The sequence below is a fragment of the Motacilla alba genome, chromosome 3 (genome assembly GCF_015832195.1).
Source record: "Motacilla alba alba isolate MOTALB_02 chromosome 3, Motacilla_alba_V1.0_pri, whole genome shotgun sequence".
In the NCBI taxonomy this organism is placed as follows: domain Eukaryota; kingdom Metazoa; phylum Chordata; class Aves; order Passeriformes; family Motacillidae; genus Motacilla; species Motacilla alba.
Window position 1 is genome coordinate 46,109,820 of NC_052018.1, and position 21,598 is coordinate 46,131,417.

The 21,598-nt window shown below is 40.7% G+C and overlaps 1 long non-coding RNA gene across 1 annotated transcript; it reads right to left on the bottom strand.

Annotated features, from left to right (window-relative positions):
• Positions 1-9,358: 9,358 nt before the first annotated feature.
• LOC119699295 lies at positions 9,359-16,766 on the bottom strand. The gene is made up of 3 exons (XR_005256386.1): positions 16,354-16,766; positions 11,955-12,159; positions 9,359-11,084 (listed from the first exon to the last, which is right to left on the bottom strand). It is a non-coding gene; the product is annotated as an uncharacterized LOC119699295 (long non-coding RNA).
• Between the last annotated feature and the right edge of the window lie 4,832 nt (positions 16,767-21,598).

Below are 21,598 nucleotides of genomic sequence, written 5' to 3' on the forward strand. Positions count from 1 at the left end.
GCAGCTAATTCAGACTCTTTGGTTAGTCACAAAACTTTGTTATACATTTCATTCTATTCCTGTCTTGCCTTCTGATACATTTTTCTCTCTATTCTTTTAGTATAGTTTTAGTGTGGCATTTTTAATATAATATATATCATTATATAATAAACTAGCTTTCTGAACCATGGAGTCAAAATTTCTGCGTCTCTCATCCTTGTCCTAGCTATCCTGAAGACCACACAGAAACTATCTCAGTTCATCACCTGCTCTGCCAGCATGACTTACCACAATGGAAAGTTTTTCCACATGCTGGATGGGAGGGGTAGAGGAGCTGATGAGAAGCTGTCACTGCTGACAAAGCACAGGGAGGTGTCAACTGCACAATAAGGTACGGTGCTATATATGATTACTAGTGCATAGCTAAGTCGTGAGGTCATAGCCAGAAGTTTGTTTCTCAAGGAAAGGCAGGAGTGTAACCATTTTGAGGTGATTATTTCTTCCAGAAGGCAATAGATGATTCAGAATTTCCCTTGGGACAGGTAGCTAGCAACTGAAATTCTCAGAAAACTTCATCACTCCCTTACCAAAGTAATATTTTCCAGAGAACTGCAAGTGCTTTGCTTTGCAGTTGCAGATGTGGATCTTTCTGAGCAAGGCCTGATCATGAGCTGGCAATTTTCCTGAACAGGAGAAAGAACACCATCAATTTTTCAGTGTCAACATTAAAGACATTTACTAAAATTAGAGCTAACTATTTAAATTTTGTGAAGTGTTCACATCTTTGGTCACCTAGTAACCAAAATCAACACTGAGAAGAAAGGGACACATACATAAAAAAGAAAACTTATCTGTAGAAGGTTATTTTACCCAGATTTATTCTGGCAGTTTTAACATCAATAGGAATACGGACTACCTTGCTGTTGGTAATAATAAACTCTTCAAGTAGTTCCCATTGCCCTCTTTGACCAAGAAAAATAGCCATTATTGCCAGTTTCCACCACTAAGGCATTTGTTTTCACTCTTTCAATTTACAATGTACTGACAAGACTGTCTTTTATTATAATTCATATGAAGTCCACAGTGCTGGTGAGAGAGGGCTAAGAGCACCCTCATTACAGTAACCTGGCACTTGTAGGCCAAGGCAGTATAATTTCCCCTCCACCCTATACTGTACACAGCTCCCTAGTGTTGCAAGCAGCCATTTTATCCTTTCTTCCGTACCTTAATTGTGCTTTGCCAGTAAATTTTTTGGCCCTCACTGCTGCTACTGGGAGGCTGTCCGAGAGAAACCTCTCTAACAGCTGGAAGCCTTTTAAAAATGTCAAACCTGCATTTCCTTGTGATCAGTACCATGTCCATCTTTTCTTCCCATGCAGATAGTGTCCTGATGTAGCCTTTCCTGCTCTCCTGTGTGTACCCCTGCCAAAACTATTTATAGACAGCAGTCTCATCCCCACACAGCCTTGATTTTGCTGGACTAATCAAGCCATGCTCTTCTCATTCCCCTCGTGAGCCCTGCCAGTGAAGGCTAGACCGGTACAAATCAGGTAGTGAAAAACACAGAACGTGATCTGTGTCCCGATTCCTTCTCTCATGACTGAGCCCTGCTTCTACTTTCTGAATCCCTGTGTTGGCCACACAAAAGCCACTAAAAGTGTAGAACCAATTGAACAGCTTCAAGCACAGGCCAGCTTGGAGGCTGCTAAGAATGAGGCTGCTGTCTCCTTAGTGCAGAAGTTTTATTATGGTTGAAAGATGGAAATGGGCACATTTGTTTCTTCTTGAGAGTGGAGTGTACAGCAGGATTCCGTTTCAAATTCATAAAGGTGGAAAAAGCTGTTTGTGTGGGCACAGGCTGTCACACCTGCTGGAAAACAGCTGCCTGGCATCTCCTCTCCAGGTGGTTCCCAGAGGAGAAGCAGCAGCAAGCAGCCATTTACAGAGCAGCGACAGCAAATTGTTCGAGAGAAAGAGACAGAAAAATACTGTGACATTTCCATTGGTCTTCCAAGTTAGTGGAACAGTTGTGATACCAGTAACACATATTTAATGGCATTCATATTTTCTTTTAAAGTGTTTTACCAATTGTATTATTCATTTCTGGTCAGAAGAGAAATGACTGTAACATTTTTAATATGCAGTGCCATATCATTTGTTAATTGTGCTGATGCAGAAAGTTTGAGTAGCCCTTGCAATGGAAACAGAAAATTATGGGGTTGCAGATTGCAAGCAGGACTTTTTTCAGCCTGCCAGCCTAAATGAAGATGCCACGTTGTCACTCATTAGAATCACCATGTCTTTCAAATCTCAAGTCACTGTGGTTAAGTTTCACTGGAGGTGAAAGATATATCAAGCAAGACTGAAAGTTGAGGAATTGAGTATCCTCAGCAGATCTCTAAACAGTTCCCCAACACAGATAAGTCATTGATTTCTAAAGCAAAAAGGAAAAATTTGGTTTTTAACACTTCAATGTCAAGAAAGTGATACATACAGAACTTTGTTCTTCAATGTAGATTGCCTTGCATTTAAAATGTACTCCTATTTTCTTTCCAGCATGTTTCATTCCTTGGGCAATCTCTTAGAATTCTCTCTTCATTTGTTAGTGAGAGCAAAAGATAGGTGGTGGGATTTTTTTATTTTTCTTGGTCACATTTGGAAGTAGCAGCACCTTTTCTTAATTGACTTTCTTTGTAAGCTTTTACTTGTTAATCTAATAGGAAATTTCTGATTCTTAGGGATCAAGACAGCATTTTTTCCAGTCGAACTTGAGTGGGATATTAATAAACATATGCACTCAGTGTGGACTTCTGTCTGTCACATTTAAAGCCAACGTTACTTCAGAATGGAAGGATGGCTCTCAGAATTCCAAGGGATACAAGCAGAGAAACCTTAGGATGAATAGAGGTCTCATATGTACTGTATTGTCATCTCTTCATAAGCATAAGAGAAAAACTAACAGACCTGTTTCAGAATGTGTAGAGATATACTTGGGATTTGTAAACATATTAGTGTCAGTGTGAAGAGCCTAATGAAAGTGGGACAGACTACCAGAAGATTTCTCATAGGGATAGATTAGAAACTCCACCATTGATTCATATCAATTCAAGTTCATATGTTATGATTGCCAGGAAAACTCTGAATTTTGTAATCTTTTATGTCAATTAACTTCTAAACCTCTATAGTAAAAGTATTAACCTTATTATATTGGTTTAAAAAATGAAGTAGATAACGAAGGGGCTCTATCACAATTTTACAGTAAATCTAGAGAGCATGCTAGGAGTGAAAGAAGGGACTGCTGGCTTCTGCAATCATGATATAATTATTTGGCTAGCTCTGTTTTGTTGGGGGTTTTCTAATTCCTTTTTATAGTACCATAATCCAAATAGTACTAAATGAGAAACCTTGTGCTGCTTTTCTTGAGCATAATCCAGGAACCTGGTCCCAGAATAGTTTGTACTGCTTTACTCCATGTTAAGAGAATGCTTGCAAAAGCTATTCCCTACCTTCTCTTTACAGACTAGCAAGTAGGAACACTTACTTGACAAAATCAAAGTAATTCAGAATTCAGCAAGTAAAAAACAGTGGGAGATAGCAAAGTAAAATAGTTTTTTATGTGAAATAAAGTGGTTAAAGTGAATGAATTAAAATGAAATAATTCTGCGTTGCTCACTGTGCTAGAGTTCATCATTATGCCTCTGTACCTCAACTTATTGCTCAAGCAGTGTAACCACACGTTTATCTTTCTTAGGATATCCACTTACTCCCTGTGAATTTTGAAACAAGATGCACAAGCTTATTCCATTTGGGGAGCAGCATGCGGTATTGTGGGCTGGCTTCAGTTTGACAGAAAAAATAATAAAAAAGCCAGAGGATACTCTTAACTAATGCCTTTGTTTTCACATTTGAGAATCACTATGACAGCTGGTTTAGAGGGCAAGCCAATACCTCCAAAGCAGAGATTTAGAGAAAGCCTTGAATTCCAAAAATGTAGAAGTTGCCCATAATTATGGAGAAAGCATAAACTCCAATTCCAAATATAGCAGCCTAAAATTTCATCCTTTGGAGCTGCAGTCAGTGTAACTGAGTTTCCTTGTCTTCATTGGTATACATGGTTTCAGTCTTCCTGCATTGTTGGCATTCTCATTCTAGCACTATCATATTCCATCCACTGTGTTTCCTTGCCAGTCATTAAAGTTTTTGGAAGTTAAGTAATTCTAAACTTTGCATTAAAATCCACTGGAAAAGACAGTACTATGTAATGAAAAAGGAAAGATGTTTCTTTGCTTACCCTCGAAGCATAAAAAGGAGAATACAGCTAAACTACTCTGATAGCTTTCTGCTGTTAAATTCATTCCCACAGAAGAAATAGAATTGTGCTAAAAGGATATCCTGAATGACATTGAGCTCTACTCTTAGGTTTTCAACTTTTTCCTTGGATATAATAAGTTTTATACCACTATATTGGCAGAATCCATCCTGAATACAAGCTAGAGCTACAGAACAGTATTTGATGACAGGTCTATACAATGTACATAATCTATATAGAGAGAGGATATATTATTCTTTAGTGTTGCTCCTAGCCAATCAGATTCTGATGCCCTATTACTAATGTTTTCAACAGCAAATGTTCATAAGGGCATCAATAAATTATCTTAGAGTAGGAGACATGGGACAAGGAATAACAAACACCATTTGTACCAAGTGAGATGTATATATGGAAAAACCTTTGAGTGATAAAGACAAATAATCAATTATCTGATGATACTGTGTAATCATTAGACTAAAATTAAAATCATTAGATTTTTTAAAGAAAAGATCAGATAAACCTCTGTCAGAAATTTTGTAGGTAAGGTAGCATTAACATGATGAGAAATTAGATTTCTTGTTTTTCTTTCCAGACCTGTTTTCCCATGTCTCTGTTATTCTTTATGGCATAAGAAGGACCCTCAGTTCATGGACTAACCAGTTAAAAGACAAAAGACAAAAGTAAACCAGGAGTTTTCATGACAGAAAGGTTATCCCACAAGGATTCATACCTAACGCTGAGCTGTTCACAGTTCATAAATGACCTGGGAAAAGGCACGAATGATGATGTGACAATGTTTGAAGAACATATTTAGTAATTCAGATCTAAAGCTGATTGAAAAGTACTGTGAGAAGCTTCCACAACAGTGTGAGCAGTGGCAGTTGAAAAGCAGTATTCCGAAGCACAAAGCAGCATAATGTACAAGGGCATAAAAACATACAGACATGACAAATTCTTAAAGTTATTGTCAACCAGGAAAAGCATTGCCGTCACTGTGAGTAGTTCTCTGAACAAAGTTCAGTGCTCAGAAGTGATTAATAACACGAGAAAGATGAACTTCTTTAGGAAAAGGATAAGAAAACATAATGTAAAATGCATTTATAGTGCAGTGCACTATTTGCATGCTGCTTTCAGTTCTAGTTACCCCATCTCAAAGTCCATATAGTAAGGATTACAGTAACGTTCAGGATTGACCAGCCAAAACCCAGAAAATCAAAATGGCAAATTACAAATACATTACCAGCTTTTAAATACAAAATACTGGCACCGTTTTAACAAGTCTGCAGTACTCAGGTTACTGGAAGACGGGAAGGCATACAGAAGGGATTATTGCTACCTCTTTGCCCTTTTCAGATACTTTTTAAATCATGTGCTCGTTGGGCCTCTGGTCTTGTCTACTGCAGCCATTCTTATGATCCTGTGGGGAGAAGCTAAGTATATTTGATTTGTTAGCTGGGAGGATAAATTATTTGAGGGAGGGGAGGTGATAAATGGTAAAAATTAAATTGAAACAAAAGGCATATTTGATTAATATTGTGTCATTTACAACTATTGTGTACTATGGTCCAGAGGAAACTTCCAGCGCAGGAATTCACTGGAACACAGTTTGTTAGAATATGAGGAGCTGTGCTAACAAAAGAAACAAGTGATCCAAGAGCTAAATCCCTCCTGCCTGTGAATGATTTTGTGTAACTATGGTGGAATTAGATTTAGAAAACCCTAAGAACTCCTATGCTGAGAGCCTCAATATGTCACTGAAGTTCTGGTTTTCTTATATCCACCCTAATTTTATTATTTCCTAACTCCATCTGTGCCTCAGTGGCAAAATCCTAAATTATCTAGATTCTAGAATTGTATTTACAGCCAAATAGGAAATGACAGCATTGGCTGCTGGCTCACAATGCTGAAGAAGTTGAGCAATTCTGAATTTTAAAAGAAAGCCAGATGGTCTAATGAGAGTAGAAACCAGAAGTTCCATTGTCCTGCATGGTTATATTTCTTTGGGGGAGCAGGTTTTCTACCCGTAATGCAAGGTAGAATATTTTCCCATCTTTAGGAGAACTTTTATAATAAAGTATTACTAAACCTATCACTTAGCTTTACTAGCTCTGTCTACCAACCAGTAAAAAATTTGCACTCAGTCAAATTTCAACCAGCCTAAAAAAAGAACTGACCAAAATATTTTTACTTCAGGCTACAATATTGCAAATACAAATCAAGAAAAAAATATCCCGAGTCAAATTCCTATTGTTAATGCCATATATAGAAAAGACTTAAGCTCTGACTGCTGAAGAAAAAAAAAATTTTTTAAGCCCTTGCAACCAGACCTCAAAAATTTTATTGTCAAACCCCTACAGTGCTTTTGGCTGGATGAAGTATCAAGGAGAAGGTGACTGTGGCCTCACAGAAGATGCAGAAACAAGACTAGAAGCATGGGGATGGTTACTACAGAACCTAAGTGCCCTTGCTGCTGACTTCATACCACTTGCTTCTGTCTTGCCTTCACTCCAGTTTTACACAGTCACTCAGTAAAATTAGAGCAATCAAAAATGTTAAATCAATGCACCTAAGATGAAGTACATTTAACTTCCACTTTAATGTTTCCTTGAAGGATAAAGTCCCCTTGCTTTCCTGTAGCCTCTGGTAGTATACTGTGTCTGGTTGGGAGGGGGTTAAGTTTCCTCACAGCAGCCTGTGGGGTGTTGTGTTTTAGATTTGTGGCCAAAGCAGTGTTGATAACACACCCGTGTTGAAGCTACTGCTGAGCAGTGCTCGCACAGCATCAAGGCCTTCTCTGTTTCTCACTCTGCCCCCACAGCACGTAGGCTGACATGAGCTGACCAAAGAGGTCCTGCACGCTGTGTAACATCATGCCCAGTTATGGAACTGGGGGGGAGGTTTTGCAAAGTTGCCATTGCTTGCAGACTGGCTGGGCATCAGTCTGCTCGTGGGAGGTGGTGTGTGCCTTTCCATCACTTACTTCTTTTTCTTCAAACTTTTTTCTTTCATTGCCTTATGAAACTGTCTTTATCTTGACCTGTGCCTTTTTCTTGCTTTTGCCCTTTCAATTATCTCCCCCATCCCACCTCAGGGGGAGTAAGGGAGAAGCTGGCTGGGTGTTTAGAGGCTGGCCAAGGTCAACCCACAGAAAAGCCCTGAGGAAAGAATGAGAAGGAAATGGGATGCATCTTACTGGACTAATTGCTGTGCCATGGTTCTTCTTTTCAATGCTGTAGGTGGAAACAACCAAATTCTTGTTGTTAGGGACTTGGTGGAAGAAGTTACAGTTCATTTCCTCTTTCCCATCTGCTGGTGCCAGCAAGAAGACAGTATGGATCTCAAAGGGATTAACAAACCGGTAATCAAAAAAAGTGCTGCTTCCAACCTTTAATGCAGGCGTAGGCAACCTATAGCTCATATGTGACTTCTGCAAGAGCTACACCAAATGACAGACAGATAGCAGGCAGTGCAGCTGTGGAAGTTCCTGCACCTTCTGTATGTTCAGCTGTCAGACAAAGCAAACAAATTGAGGCCAATAAAGCCAAAATTACCCTGCTACCTTAGGCACAGCTCTACTCTCCAGCAGAATCCTTACCAGCAGCCTATAATGGCATTTTGAAGTTTGACCTCTCCTTAGTGTGATGGGGTGTCACATGAACTTCAGCTTTCATCTCTTATCTTCCATCATCTGAAACTGTTGTGTTTGATTCTGCACAGACCCAGTCTGACACCATGACATCCAACCCAAAATTTCCCCTGAATGAAGTTTTTCTATTGATGGGTAAACCTGTGGTAAAACAAGCTCCTCCAGTAACCCTGAGACTTCTGAGGAACTGCAGGAATTTGGATTCTACACATGCATGAGCTTTTCAGGACTGTTGGAAAGCAAAAAAACATGGAGAGGGTTTTTTTTTTTGTTCGTCATCTCAGAGTAAGGAGACTCAAATTTTAGGAAGTGCATTTAGTACACTCTTTAAATAGAGGTTCATAGTAAGTTAACAGAGGCATGTTTAACTCAGAGTCTGTTTCAAACCACTTTGTTAGGAAAGTGGAAAAAATGCATCACATGTGTTCCAGTTTTTTTAGCTATAAAGTAGGAACAATCATCTTTAGACATCCTTAACAGGGCTGTCTCAAATCTATTTGGTAACTGTGGGCATTCTGGGTACTAACCATTCCTTTATTAGTAGTACTTTATTATTGCAAAATTATAGCTGCTAGTGCACAGAAAGTTTTCTTCATATAACCCATTGAGTCCATTACTTGCAATGGAATCTCTGGCATAAGACAAAACGCTGGGAGCTGTAATTTTTTCATGCTTGTTGTAGAAGTAAGCATGCTTGAAATAGAAATATTTGTGCTATCAATGGTAACAGAAACAATAACGGTAGACTGGCATCAGATTACCAAGCTGTTCTCAGTAGTGAAATCCTGACCTTTGTATGTAATGAAATGGATGCTTAAGGGAAAGAAGATTAACTAGGATAAAGAAAATTTGTTGAAATGGTGGCTGTTGTGCTGGTTACACTAAGAATCCGTTTTGGTGCTAAGCTCACTTCAGTCTGCTTAATTTTGATGTGTTGCTTTTGACTCTAGTCACTCCCAAGTAGAGATCAAGTTCTGCTCTTAAGAAATAGAAAGCCCTGGCTTCTTTGGATCTGTGCCCCATTCCTTACGCTTTCCCCGTATCCACACCTCAGGTTCACTGCCCATCATCAATCTTCCCTTCCCCCAGTGCCCACAGCTCCTTCCTCCTGCCTCCCAGCCACCAGCTGGGTGAGAACCAAGGGGCTGCTTTTGAGCTGAGCATGTGCTGGCTGCCAGCAAACCCAGCATAATAAATAACCTTTGAGCTCAGGCAGCAGCCTTTCAGTCACAGAAGTAATTCGAAGGAAGTAGTCTTTCCTTTACTGAACTGTTATGTTTCTTAAAACTTGGAGGAACTTCATAGCCTGAAGTTTTCTGTTTCTGAGCCAAGTGTAACTGAAATGAACTTACAGATTCTAAAGTTATTAGAGAGGGTCTGACAAGATGGGTAGGCAAACAACGTGTTACCTAAGCCCTGTTTCCTGAGGCTTACAGTCCCAGAGAAGTATCCTTTGACAATGTAATAGATACACTTCCCAGAAGTTTATAAATAAGGTTTAATGACGGAAGGTATGGGCAATATGCAAAATATTGATCTCTGGAGTTTCCATACCATTTACAGTATTCAAGAGAAATCTCCAAAGCCATTGAGCAGAAAAAGCACAGTGGGTTTGATTTATTTGGATTCATACAGAAATTAGTAGACGCTGGGAGCATATTTCAGGAGCCACAACATGTGTCCTTGTTAAATGTTTCTGCTCTAGCAGTTAGGCATCATTTCCCAAACAAATATAATTGCAGTTTATTGTCAGAATTATATTTAATCCTAGACAGGATTATATAGGAATTAAAAAGGAAAAAGAAAATAGTATTCATGGGCCCATACTATACAATTCTACTGAATGAAAGATTTTCACTTACTTTAGGACTTCCTGCATACAAAAGATCTTCTACTTGAACATCCACAGATGAGAATCATTGGCAGTATATGTATGACTATACTTTCTGCTTTTATTAAGTGCATTATTTTTTCACATTTTGAGCATCCTAGGCTGTACCTGACCTGAATTCAGATGCAAAAAGGACTGGTTTTGGCACAGTGCAAGTAACATGATACCTGTTCTAAAACCTGATAAAATTGCATGCTTTCTTTTCTGTATAATCTCTTTTCCTTTATATTATTTGAATATTGATTCCACATGTCATGCTTATCCCTTCCAAAACACACTAAAAGTGAGGGGGGGAAAAGAAAAAAAAAAAGCCAGATGCAAATTCACCTTGACATGACCTTGATGGAAGGAAGACAAAGACATGTGCTGAACTCAGTGGCACTTCTAATGAATTTATATATGACTGGCAATAATTTGGATTGCATTGAAAATATGTCAGGTCCCTGAAATAGCAGAAAAATCCATCTGGTGTCAAAAATATGTTTCAGAAGAACTTAATGTCTGAAAGCATTCTGGTGGTCATACAAATTCTGGGTAAACTGAAAATAGGGGAGTAAATTTGGTATATTACTGATGAGGAAATATACAGTGACTGTAGCTGCCGTTGGTCAGGCAGCAGAGCACATTATACACTTTCATAGAGAAAGGGGCTAATAGAGAAATTCTGCACACAGATATGAGAAACACTATTGGAAATAAAGATAAAATATGAAAGAAAGCCTCAGAATATGGGGAATTGGATTTCCCAGCTCAAACTGATCATGTGTAAAATGCAGATCTAAGTGCTATGCCCTGACCACTGCAGAGCTTTCAGCAGGCAAGTCACGTAAAATCCCCTTCAGGACCTCCTTCCTACATACAGAAGCTATATGGACTTATTTCATGCACTATTAACCAAACAAGTTCAATTTTTTGTGCGTGGTTTCTCTCACATCAACTTAGAACTATTTTTATCCATTTGCTTTATGACTATACATTTACACCATAAGCACAAATTAAGTTTGCAAACATTTGCTCCATTCACAGTCATTATTTCTCCCCAGCCCTTTATCACTGACCATTTGCAAAAGGCCACTTACCACCACAGTTCTGCCAGCCTGACCCCAAACAGGTCCCTGGTGCCAGCAAGGCTGGCAGGCAACCTCCAGTGAAGTATCCAAGGGGATGAGCCAAAGAGCACCTATGCAACAGCTGTGGGTGCAGTAACCTGCTGCAGGATGGTGACAAGCAACCAGGTGCTGGATCTTCATCAGTTCCAGCTGTGTTGGGAAGGAAACATCCATCTGCAGCCCTGCTGGCAGCTAAACCAGTGTAAACAGATCTAAACCATGCTAAAGCCTTGACTGCACACAGCCTTGTGTAATATACTTTCTATATTGATTGGAAAAAGTCAATAATGCTAAGCAGGTAACCCCCCCTGTGCAAGCACATTTGTAGCATTCTAAACGGGCTTTTTTCACTGATGGGATATTCCTATAAATTTCTCTTTAATACAATAAGCAATTTTATCATAATCTACAGCATGAAGTAGTGTTGCATCCTGACCAAATATATAAACATACAAAATTAGCATCTTTATCTATCGTCTCATAAGGCCATTTTAATTTAATATTATCTAATTGCACTGCAATGTAAAATAGTACAATTTTTAAGTAGTTTTAGGATGCCTTTATTAGCCAAATAAAACAAAAGGAAAACAAAAACTACTGAGCAGGGCCAAGTGAAGCTGCAGGATAGCTGGGAGGGTCAGGCTGTAAGTTATTATGTTGTTCCCTTGCAGTGTGACATGGAATGTGCCACACTGAGGGGTGCTTATAGCCCCCAGCTGTAACCAGGTCTCCTGAATGCCCTTTGGTGGCAATTTGAAAGGATACAACTTGAAACCAAGTAAAACAGCAGAATAAATTGATAGTTTCTGATATTAAATTCCTTCAACCACAACATTTTATTTATTACACAATATGTTTCAAAATTATACCCCCTATTTAAAAATTATCTTCCTTAAGAAACCTAGCCAGAATTCGTTGCTATATGCAAATCTTTATAGAATGCATAAATACATAACACATAAAATTATTACCTTTTTCTAATCATAAGATTGCATTAACATGGGTAACAAGGCTGCTTACCTGCTTGGATGCTTCTAGCAGTGCATTCAGTTTGTGGGTGTAACTTTCAGGTGCAGTTTAGCACCATGCCTTCTGCATATTTACATGCCACGGTAAAGGTCTGCTCTTCCCTTTCCCTTTGCCTGAATCACACAGTCCTCAGAACTTACTGTCCTGCTGAGTTGTGAAGCTGTGGACAAGCACAGTAGATCCGGAGAACCAAAACCTGCAGGCAATAATGCATATTTGAGCACTTGCCAGTGCCCGTGGTGGGCAAGTAATCCCATGCTGTGCCTGTCAGCCACCCAAATTTCTAATAGAGTTAAGAACTGAATGACAGTCTTCCCAAAGGCAGCATCAGAGTCAGAGAGTTCAGAAGTGGCTTAATACTTGCTAGAAGCTCCACCTAGGCAATCCACAATGTCTTAGGAATGCAAATATTTTGCAGCACTTTGATCCTGGCAGGAGGTTTCTTCTTTGTAATCTTATAACAAATCCAAATCATATAATTTGATCCTGTGGGACAATTTCTGCATGAGAATAGCAAATTCAGATATCTTTCTTAGTCACAGGATTTGAAGCTAAAGTCATTCTGAAAGCTCCACTGTAATTAATATATATGTGTGTCTGTATATATATGTGAGTGTGTGTATAGATATATATATTAAGAAATAGGCTGCTAATGTAAAAATAGCAGTACCAGCATATGAAAGCAAGACATTTAATTTCTTGATTTAAATAATTTAGGTACAGCATTAAAAAAATTTTAGATGAGACTTAAGATGGCACATTAAGACCTGAATCCACCTACTACTTCTAGCCAAGATTCCATTTACTGGAATAAAAACATTTGAACAGGCAAGTACCAAAAAGAAGTGGCAGAAACTGATCTCCCAATAATGAATTGTATAAGGATATCCCAGAGTAGGGGCAAATTCTGGGACAGCACATTGACAGCCATAAAAATTATGTAATCTGTCTGGAGTTGATGGGATTATGGCTACCCTTCCCTGTTTTTCCTTTGGAATAACCTTGTGTGACAGAGAGAGTTTGATGGAAGATGTGTGTTTCCCAGCTCACAAGTCAGAGACCTCTGAGAAGAACCCTGAACACAAACTACCCCTGAAGCAAAAAAACCCAGCAGTTTCTACTGAAAGTCAAGACACGAAGCAAACTTGAAGTACACCCTGTCTAAGAAAAGATTTGGCAAAACATGACTCCCAACTGCTGTTGGGAGCTCAGCAGCTCAAAACAACAGGACCATTTGGTACTGTGGGCAGGAAGACTGCAGCAGGTCTCATTATCCTTGCATTCTCTTGTCTGGTAGAGGCCACCTTGCACCATCACCCTTGTTGATAAAAAATAAGGGAGTGGTATATCCCCTTTTTTTTTTTCCAAAACACACCGTGTCAACTCCTGGTCCAGAGCATTTCACATGTGTTCCTCACTGCCCTGAGTTCAAGCAGATAAACATGTGGCTGTGCTGAACAGGGACTGCAGACCCTGCCTTCATACTACCTCAGTGAGATGCCTGTCTGCTACTGCATTTCTGCAGAAAATGCAGGAACACTCAGCAAGTGGTCCAAGGTGTGTCCTGGACAGACACAAATACCTCGTAGTCATTTGCATAAACTCCCACATACTGTGAGACAGTCAGTACAGGAGGGAGCACGAGCCTGGAAGAGCTAAACAAACCCAGTGCTCAGAAGCCAAATTTGTGGCTTGAAAGAAGTTGCATTGGAGGTAGGGTTTGACAGAAAGGTGCTCTTTGGTCTCATTGACAGACTCAAGGTTTCTCTCAGATCCAGTTGTGACTGAGAAATTTAGTGCACAGTACAGAGAATAAGTAGTTTGTTGTCTCTATCATTTTTTGAACCAGTGTAGCTCCTGAGGTGTGTGTGGCATGTATTGAGAATGTTTCCCACCTTTGTATAGTCCCCCTATTATCATCTGGAATTATGTGGCAAAATTAACCACTCTACTCTCATACTAAGAATGCTTCCTTTGTATTATGCTCATTACATTATCTTATATATTGCTAATAATCATACGTACTCTTGCTTTCTTTTTAATACTGATGTTTTCCATTAAATGCTCTTGTGTCATTTAAAAAATATATTGCTGTATTATCTTCAGATTACCTTGTGTATTATGGCACTGTAAGAAACTGGATATTGGAAATAAAATGTTAAGCCACCCAAAGCCACTGCAGTTAATCATATTTAACACCTGACTAAACTGAGCTCACCCAGAGCTTTTGGTAGAGTCCTGCTCAAGTCCTTCTGTACTATTACGTGACAGTCCATTAATAACTGCAGTTTCTATTAAAGTTGGATGTAATTCTAAGAAGCCAAAGCTCTTTGTGTCTGGTTTCTCTGGTACAACAAGGCCTCTCAGAAGGGCTTATAATTTATTTTTCTATGACCTAGAGATTGACTACTGATCCTTAATCTGTTTGCTTTTGATTGGTATGTCATCATGACGAGCTTATGAGAGGACACTGCAGAGAGTATGCTCTGCTGGTCAACCTCCATAGTGATGCCATAGTTCTGAGTGGCTTTTTATTTACTGTCTTGAACTTGTAATGAATACATCCTCTATAGCAATCAAAGTGTTAACTTTTGTCATCTCTATCCACATTTCCTCCACGAAACTGATGTGAAAACTCAGCTTTTGTGTTGCCTGAATGACGTAATCCCCCCCAAAACAGCTCACATTTGAAATGGATCAAAACCCCCAGCTCTGAAGAGCAAGCAGAGTGCAGAGTGTTAAGGCAGAGCAGGCTTCAATGTGGAGAGAGATGGGGTTTTTTGAAACAGGGTAGGATTAGAGACAGATTTACAAAGAGTCAAGTACATCAAGGAAAGGGGATAGGAGCTCAAGGATGTCCTACTGCATCTTACTTTAAAATGTATGATTTTTCCTTTGTGGGAATGCTTGAACTTCACTTTTTTTTCCTTGAAAGAAATAGCCTTTTCTTCTGTCTCTTAGCATAAGAAAGGAAGGCTTTTAGTAGTCGCTGGATTTTTTTTTCAGCTTGCAGACAAGGGAAAAATTCTGATTTCCTCAGAATATCTATCTTACCTATAGAAAAATAGCCCTTTCATCCTTCTGGCTCATTTTTAATCCCTCCACATAATTTTCTTAGGTTCCCAACCTTTTTTCACTCCATGAGGATATGCCCTTGGGTCATCCTGTTTCATATGGTTGGGAACCTGCAACTGTGTGTACCTGGGCCTTTGTCACTGCTGGGGACATAACCACTGCTTCCTGTACTGAGTTTGACACTGACTACACTGTTCCAGTTCTCCTGCTTTAAGATCCGCTACATCAGTTCCCCCTTTCATAGGAGTCACAGGCAATCCCCAGCAATTTAGCTTCCCTGCAGCAATGCCTTTACCCCAGCAAGCTGTTTGGAAAGGGACAGAAACTCCTGCAGGGAAATAAGTTTCAGGAATTTCCAAATTCCTTCTCCTTCCCGTTACCAAGAAAATCTAACAATCTCTCCTTTGATGAAAGCTCCTAGAAAACTGCAGTCTCCATAATTGCTGAAGGATGGGTGCAGATTAAGGGGGCAAACGGGTTAAACAAGAGATAATAGACTTCCAGAGCCTCTTTATTCCACAAAGAATGCTGACCATGAGTATACACAGCAAAGGGAGAAATATCCTGGGGAGATCACAGGAGAAAATCCTGCTGCAGAAAAACAACATGCTTCAATAAAACCAGAAAGGCAGATAGGTGCATCTGTTATCAATCAGCTCTTTAGACAAGTTGAGGAGTCGTGGAGCAAAAGAAACAAGCGTTCCCTCAGGCTCAAATTCCTCCATGGAATTTCTCAAAAGTCCATGGCTGCAGAGCTGTAATTCCCCGTCTGCCCTGAGAACAGCCACGTTCCTTACCGGCCTGGTTACCCAGCCAGGGAAACCAGCAAAACTCTGAGTACTTGTACAGAAACCCCACTGGCTCACCGGGAAAAGGCAGGTTTAGCCCATTAATCTATCAAGCCAAAAAAGTGTTGAGGAATTCTTGATCATGTACATACTCGCTCATTGCTTCTTTATTTGCTCGCTTTCAATAAGGATATTTAATTTGCAAAATTAACCGCCTGTGAAGTTGTTCTGCCATCCCAGTTCGGCTTTTCTCCCTGAGCATGGAAAGCTGCAGAGCACATTGCCGGTGTGCTGAGTGCCCATACCTAATGCTAGCAGCAACCAAACCCCGGCACTTTCGCTTAGCATAAGAATAGGTTTGCTTTGTAATGACAATGGTGGCTGAAAAGCAGACGTTTCTGTACAAACACTTTCATTTATTTAAAGCTTGACCACAGTCCTTGTACAACACGAGCTTGACCACGCGTCCCACGCCCTGGTCCTCAGTTCTGACTCGCAGTCCCCTCCTCAATCCTAGCTGCCCTTACCAGCCGTGCGCCTCGTCTCTGACTCCCCGTCTGCCTCGTCCTTTACTTGCCACAGACTCACACAGCGTCAGTTCGATTGGAAAAGGCCTCTGAGATCATCGAGTCCATCCTCGTCCTCCCGGGATGGTTCCTGCCGCTCGTCCTCTGGCACTGCGCTCCCTGGCAAAGGCACCATCCTCCCTGGCAGCTCGAAAAGAGCCGGGCCTGAAGTTGTTACCACATTTCTCCTCACGGAGAAAAGCAAGGCACAGCTTTTCCCAGGAATATAGCTGGGACTCACGTTCTCTGAAGATCAGAGAAAGAAAAACACAGTTCTTATCACTTGCTGTGCCTGTGTTGTGCCAAAGTAGAATGGAATGTGGAGATTGTTTACCCAAAGTGAGGATATTTTCTTCCCTTGGCCAATGAAGGCCAAGAGTGTGGCTGTGTAGAGATTGTCTGCTGGCAATCTCGGGGCAGACAGTCAGCAAGAGTCATAGATGAGTGCAGTTAAGCTTGTGAGTGCATGGCAGATTCAATTGTAGATTTATAGAATAAAGTACTTCATCAGCCTTCTGAAGATGGAGTCAGATGCCTTGTCATTTTTCTCTCCCCTCACTGAGGGGGTCGCCTTGTTTTGCAATAAGCGGTGACCCCTCGTATAGCTATAGTCTGCACTAAAGAACCAAGACCCTGAACTTGGGCAGAGTTCGCAGCACAGCTGAGCACAAGAAGAATCTGCCGAAAAAATCCCAGAAGCGTATCCGAAAAGAGCTTCGTAAAACAGACGAGAAGCCTTTAGGACCCCGTGGAACCCCAAGCCTAGATGCTGCTGCCTACTTTCCCTAGAGAGGATGCAATATGAAGTGATGAATTTCTAAGGGCAGGAGGAGAAGGGGAGGGAATTCAGAGAGAGTGTTCTGGCCGAGCAGCGAGTGGATACACATTAGTATTTTGGTTTGGAAGGTCTTTTGTTCTGCAGATGCCTTCCTAGAGGTGTACACTGAGATCGGGGAGGTGGCAGCAAAAGGAGGATTCCCCAGAAGTACCCTGTATTGGTGCTGCATGTTCTCTTTGCTTCCAAAGTGTGTTCTGTACTCCTGGATATTTCCAAACCCTCCTCTAGCCTCTGGACTCTGACCTCAAACCAAGGAGAATTCAGTAATGAATGTAGTTAATTTGAAACCAATTATTGTTTCCAAGGTCAGTAATGGGAAAACTGACTATCAGCAAATAACCCTGCTGAGAACACAATTCTGAAGGGATCGTGTGTTTCCCTTAACCAAACAATGCCATAGAAACTGACCAGATGTTTGCCTGCTCAACTTACCAATCTACTACCATGCTTTTCCTATTGCTTAAAGCAGGCCTCACAAAACCTGAACTAAAAGTACACAGCAGTCACAACGACATGCTTATTTCGCTCAGACCAGGCTTAATAGGGTGTGTGGCTTCTGAATTTTAAGAAAATCCATGATGTTTATATTGCATTTGCTAAAACAAAAGTTGGATCTCTTCTTTTTGGTTTCTGCGTTTGGGAAGAAAAGGCCAAGTTTCACTATCCAGCTTTCAATAAAAAACAGTCAAAGAAAAATGTTTCCTGTGAGTACTGTAGATCTTCCTTGATCAGCCAAGGTTTACATCATGGACAAATATGCCCATTTGTATTCAGAGGATGCAGACTCAGGATGCACCCAACCTATTTCCCTACCACAACCTCATCATCCCCCGCTTCAGACTCCTCTGTTCCCCAGGCACCACCCTGATTCATAATCTCAAGAAAGTAGGAGATGCTTGATAATCTTGCAGACCTGCACAACAACTGTGTTCACTGTGGATTTTCCAGCCCAATTGATTGCCTGCTGTCTGCCTTGCTAACTTCTAGAGTATGACTGCTATTTGCTTATCTGTCATCAGAGTGGCTCTCACTTTGGTGTCTCTTTGAAGAAGGCCAGGGCCAGCACCTCTTCAGCATGCAATTTCATTTATGTGGCTTTCTTCACTCTGAATTTCTTCATCCAGTGCTAGTCACACAAGACCTGCAAGACAGTTTCACCTCCTGGTGCCATGGTTTTTAGGCCCAGAAACATTATTCCATAGTGTTATTATTTCCAGCTCTTCAAAATGAAATCATTCTTTTCTTATCATGAGTCAACATTTTAGAAGGACTTGGTTAGGTTCCATGTATATGAAAGATATGCAGATGAGAAATGCAAGGTACGTTACCTTTTACAGATCTTGTGCTGATGACAGAAATTTGCAAAGTATGGATTTGTGTTAAATAGAAAAATAAAATAAAAACTGTGCAACAGAGAAATGTGTGAAACTGATCCTAATGCCTCAAATGGAAAAATTCCGCACAGAGCACAGAGGAGTGCAGTGCAAATTAGCACAGGGTGACATCACCTTTTGGTGTGGCTCCACCCTGTACAATCACACTTGGTGAGGCTGGGTTGTGTCAGGCTGAGCAGCCCTGCATGAGTGTACTCTGGTGTTGCAGTGTCAGCTGTTGCAGGCTGACAGCAGAGTTTTTCATGGAGCCACATCTATAAGCCCTGGGCTTGTCAGCCACCAACTCCGCTTTGACACCGAGTCAGATGCAGACATCAGAACTGCAGACATCTTATGTTAAATAATGCAAATTCCAGTGCTGGTGCTGTAAAGATGGAAGACAAATGGTCTCAGGTCAATGTTCAGCAGGGGTCTTTCTTACCATTTTTAAAAATTTTTCTAAGAAACTTTTAAAATATTTTGTCCCCAGTAAAGACGCATCAGTCTTTCAATCCCTGAAAGAGCAAGGCATGATTTTTATGCAGACACTTTTTCATCCAGTTGTCTATGTGCAAAATTCTTAGCAGTGTAAATAAATCATATCAATAAAATAAATTATTCCATAGACGATGATTTATTATAACATAGTCTACAGGGTTCCTGAAGATGAGTAATAAAACTGTTGCTATTCCTGCACAGATGGTTCATTTCTCTGCTCACTCTTCCCAGACTGGACATATAGTTTCACTGCCACACTTCCACTTACTTTTCCAGTAGAACAAGTAGATCCTTTGGTGTACCTAGAAAATTTAATGAATCCTTGTCTAAAATATGTTGGGTGATTCATGCCCTACCCGTTCTGCTACACTGACCACCAAGGGAAGCCCTAGCTGACTCATCTTGGTTATCAACATCTGCATTGCATATGTAAAAGTTAAATGAGATTCATTTTTCTGGTGGTATCTGCAATTGCTTCAGACAGTTCCTTGCAAAACTGTGCTCTTTCAAAGAGCTCAAATACATGTTTTTTCTGAAAGCCAAAAAAGCACTTGAAGGTCATTTGACCAAAGGAAAACACTGATCAGCCTTTCCACAAATCTTTTTGCCACAGAGTGATGAATGTCTTAAAACTGTCCACAAAGTAAATGCACACAAACACAGATGAGAAGAACACACCAACAGGGAAACATGCAGAAATCTGGATCCAATAAACTGAGGCAGAGGAAATAGACAGAACCTGGGCAGAACTTACTGATGTTCTATATAAATAATACTTTCTAGTTTCCCATGTAAAACCCAATACAGAAAGTTTAGTATACCAACTGCACTAGAAAATTAAACTGAGAAACAGAAAAAAATCATCACTTCAGTGATCCTGTCAAATGAACAGTGCTAGCATGCTGAATTACATTATTTTCCTGACATAAACAGACATGGATACAAGAAAGAGAAATAAATTCTTAGATTATCTGTCTAAATCTTGCCATTTTCCTTATAAAACTAGAGATTGAAGAGTATGTCTGAATTAATACTTTGTTTTAGATCATAGAAATCTGAAGTACATATATTTGCATATATGATGTTTACAATTTAAAGAACTAATTTGAAGTTATCAGCCACTTGTACCCCAACAATGTCAGGTAACTATTAGTTAAGAAAATTGGTACAATATCCTACCATTGTTTATGTGGACCACAATTTGGTTATAGAATATCTAAATCAGCACAGTTCTTCAGATGAAAAGCCTTGAAGCCCTTGTTGACGCATGAATTGGAAGAGACCAAAGAGATGGTAGGTAGGAGAAGAAAAAAAAATGGTTTTTAAAACATACAATCAGGTTATGTTTTGATACTGTCCCACATGATATCCTTGTCTCTAAACTGGAGAGACATGGATTTGACAGACGGACCACTGGGTGGATAAGGAATTGGCTGGATGGCCACACTCAGAGTTGCAGCCGGTGGCTCCATGTCCAAGGGGAGAGCAGTGACGAGTGGTGTCCTCAGGGCTCAGTACCGGGACGAGCGCTTTGTTTAACATCCTTGTCAGTGACACCGACATTGGGATCAAGGGCACCCTCAGCAAGTTTGCCAATGACACCAGGCTGTGTGGTGCAGGGAGGGGATGTCATCCAGAGGAACCTTGGCAGGCTCGAGAGGTGGGACTGTGCAAACCTCGTGAAATTTAACAAGGCCAAGTGCAAGGTCCTGCACCTGGATTGGGGTGATCCCAAACACAAATACAGCTTGAGTGGACAATGGTGGAGACCATCCCTGAGGAGAAGGACTTGGGATGTTGGTGGATGAGAAGCTCAGTGTGACCCAGCAGATGTGTGCTTAGAGCCCAAAGAGCAAATTCTGTCCTGGGCTGCATCCAAAGCAGCGTGGTCAGTAAAGAGAGGTGATTCTGCCCTTCTGCTCTGCTCTCCTGAGACCCACCTTGAGCACTGCATCCAGCTCTGGGTCCCCAGCATGAGAGGGATGTGCACCTTTAGGAGTGAGTCCAGAGAAGGCCACAAGGAGGAGGAGGAGGAGGAGGAGGAAGGGAAGGAGGAGAAGGAGAAGAAGGAAGGTTGGGAGAGCTGGGTTTGTTCAGCCTGGAAAAGATTCCAAGGACACAGCACCTTCCAGTACCTAAAAGAGTCTGCAAGAGAGCTGGAGAGGCACTTTTTACAAGGGCCTGTAGTGACAGGACAAGGGGGAATGGCTTCAAACTGAAAGAGGGTGGGTTTAGATTAGCTATTAGGAAGAAATTCTTTATTGTGAGAGTGGTTAGGCACTGGAGCAAGTTGTCCAGAGAAGTTGTGGATGCCCCATGCAACATTCAAAGGGCGGGTGGGGCTTTGAGTAACCAGGTCTAGTGGAAGGTGTCTCTGCCACTGGCAGGGCATTGGAACTGGATCATCTTTAAGATCCCTTCCAACCCAAACCATGCTATGATTCTATGATTCTGTGTTATAAGTTCCAAATGCTAAGCTAAAAAAAACCCAAATTAT